Here is a 3,639-nt window from a genome sequence, read left to right on the forward strand (position 1 = left end):
CATCCATCCATCCATCCATCCATCCATCCATCCATCCATCCATCCATCATAAGTCTAACCAGCGACCTCACTGAGAAGCAAAAGCTCTACCAACTGAGCCACCGCACCACCCTTCTAAAATATATTAAAATGAAACAAGTAAAGAAAGACAAATTAGAACTTGATTAAAATATATTTTTCTGCATATTTTGTCATCTTAAGATATAGTAAAGGTGACAAATATCTTATTGTTTTCTAATATAATGCTTAAAATTACTCAGCACTGACAAAACAATGTGGATACAAAACAGACGATCATAAATAAAACTGCACAAATGGCTGAAAGAAGTCACACGTAATGGGGGTAACGTTGGTTCAGGAAGGTTTATTAAAGTAACAAAAGTTATTGTAGGCATGTTTTATTTATGTATTTAGGATGTTCAAACACAAAGCATCTACCATCGAACTACAGCAGGTGATGACAAACAGGAACATTGTGAAGACGCAGAAAACAAGAAACAATGAACTTCTCAAAATTTTACTTGGAAGAAGAGTTAAAAAGTTTCAAGTCTGCAACAATTAAAGTGTGCCAGTGATGGTTACATAAGAAATACTGTCACAAAAGGTGAATAAACTCTGAATCACTTCATCGTTATTGGATGACATAATGCATCACTAAGGCTATAAGGTTCATCACGATGAGAGCAGCAAAGACCATTGCAAACATTAGGTCAGAGAAGGTTAGTACACCATAAAACTAGACGGGTCTGTCTAAAAATGTTACTCTATTTAAAGAAAATATATATATTACCCGGTTGTTGACAGGTACATAAAACAAACTAAGAATTAAACTAGGATCTAGAATCTTCATTAATCAAAAGCTCCCTGCTTTGGATCATTTATTACTTTAATTATTTGAAAACGTGGAGTGACCCCTCTGAGTCATGAGGGAGTGTTTGCTTCAAACAAAAAAAGTTTAACTTGGAGTCTAGTTCACAAGTGATGGTAAGATGGAGAGACAGGTCTTGTGTGCATTACTGAGGGTGTTGTTCTGGCCTGTCACGGTGAAGAAAGAGCTGATAGGTCCATGCTCCCAGTGAGCTAAAAGGCGAAGCTCTTGATTTGTCCAAGAGCTCCAAGTTGATCCAGAACTCAGTGGAGAGATTCCCCTCTGGTATGGGGATGCATTGGGATCCCTCAAGAAGAGCTGGACTGTTGATAGGAAAAAGCAGGTCTGGGTTTTCCTCCTGGTCCAGTTGCCTCCATAAGCAGAAGAAAATAGGACTGAAACACTACGACTTTAACTGTGACCAAACAGAACACGCAAAAAGACTCAAAACAGAGACAACAGAAACAAACTTTCTAACTAGTTTTTTTTTTAAACAATACAGCACGTGGCCTTTTGTTGTGGATTATTTAGAACATTGTTTAAAGTTTATTGCTGCTATCTAAATGCTTTTATGTTTTCTGTTCTGCTATTTGAATTAAAATTTAAATGAATCAGCTCAAATCCTGAAGTAAAAATCTACATGACAAGGAGAGTATAGTGGATTTTTAATTTTTTTAATTATAGCAATTATTTTATGGGGTGGCATGGTGGCTCAGAGCTGCTGCCTCTCAGCAAGAAGATCGCCGGTTCAAATCCCAGCCAGGGGGTCTTTCTGGGTGGAGTTTGCATGTTCTCTCCGTGCATGCGTGGGTTTTCTTCGGGTACTCCGGTTTCCTCCCACAGACCAAAAACATTCATGTTAGACTGATTGATAACTCTAAATTGTCCCTAGGTGAGAGAGTGAATATTTGTCTCGTATGTCTCTATGTGTCTCTGTGATGGACTGGAGACTTGACGGATGGTTTATTGAAGGCCTGTTGTAGGAGACAAAAATGGCCTGAGCCAGTAATGCAGGTTTGTTTTTATAAAACTGTCAGATTTTTAAAATGACACGGTGCTGGGACTTCAATTTATCAAAACACATTTGTGATATTTCATTCTGTTTTGCTTCATAGAACAGAGGAGGGGTTGTGCCAAAGCCACCATCTTAGCACCAACATAACTGGTTTGTTCCACTTTGGAGTAAGTTGTTGGGGGAAGAATCAGTTTTGTGTTGTGTGTTTCCTTGACTGATGAAGCCTTCTGGATGGAAGGCGAAATGTTTCATCACAAAAAAATAGAAACTGTCCAGATGACCTGACTGAAAATTGTTGGATTGTATACCTGGATTATTGAGCATGGACTTTGTTGGTTCATGGACTTTTCTTTTGTAAAAGCAATCGTGGTCGTCGTGTTTGACATGACAGAACCACCATAACTCAGCTCTGATGTGTTTGTTGTTCTCTTCCACTCCCCTGCGTGTCTTTTTCTTGTTCAGCTCTCGTCACACCTGTCTGTACCTTTAATCCGTCCAGGTGTTCCTCATTCAGTCTCATCATTGTTCTGTATAAAGTCTGCATGTTTTCATTCCTCCTGTGTCCGGGCATTGTCCTCTGATGGATGCTGTTTTTCTGTGTCTGCTCCTCTCATCTCCTTCCTTCACATGAGTTTTTGCTGCCCCGTCACTTTTTGCTTTTTAAAAATTTTAAATAAATTAACTCTTTATTTTTACCTTTGAGTTCTCCTGCCTGCACGTGCGTTCAACCTTCAGTACCAGCACATGTCAGACGCATCCTCACTCCCACAAAACAATAAATTCAAACGATATCACACTGAAGAAAAAAACGCTCCAATAAAATGATTAATTTTACATTAAATAATATTTATTATAGACAAAGAAATAACATAAATGCATGACCACACATAAATGTGATGTTAACAGGCCTCCCTCGACACTCAACAAAACAAAAAGTTGAAAACAGGACTGAAGGACTCACTGAAAAGATTAACTACAAAAATACAATTAAATAAGATAAACGGTCATTTTTCAGGAAAAACAAACACTGCATCAAGACCTCAGTCGTTTGAATCAAGTGTTTTCTCAGGGCTGGAGCCAAGACCCCCCCGTTTAAGTGCAAGATGTGCAAAATCTGAGGCTATTGATTTGTCATTATTGACTCCGATCAACAACAACAGAGTTTTCAAGTCACACTCTTCTCACTTCTAACACAAGGGTTGAACTAAACAGTGATCAAAATAAAAAGTTAAATTGTGCATTGAGCCCCCCGTCTGAAAGCACATACAACGTTCCTCTAAGGTGCAGCAGTGAATATGACATGCTTACAACACACTTTGAGATTACATGCTGTGATTTAAACTCTCAGATTACAATCACATTATAAATAAAACACGTTGAGCAATATGTACATAAAACAGCTTAATGTACAAGACGAAACAAATAAAAATAATGTCGGAGTGATTTGAGTCGAGGTCTGAAAAGTGTGGCAAAGAGGCCTTAAAGACATTAATGCTTCTGCTCAATCATCTTGAATGTGTCCCATTATTATGCACAGTAAATTTAAACCAACCATTTATACTCTCTCTTTTCTTTACTTTTATATTTTTTTCCCAACATAAAAAGGGAAAAATGCAACAAAGCTCAGAAGGTTTAGCTTAAACTTGGACTGTAAATGCAGACACACAAGAAAAGACAACTTTTAATATTTTTGTAAGATTTTGTTGAATAAAAAAAGACTTTCCATCAATACCAGATAAATTAAAAATATTCATAC

This window comes from Nematolebias whitei, chromosome 12 (genome assembly GCF_014905685.2).
Source record: "Nematolebias whitei isolate Nwh7 chromosome 12, NemWhi1, whole genome shotgun sequence".
Classification (NCBI taxonomy): domain Eukaryota; kingdom Metazoa; phylum Chordata; class Actinopteri; order Cyprinodontiformes; family Rivulidae; genus Nematolebias; species Nematolebias whitei.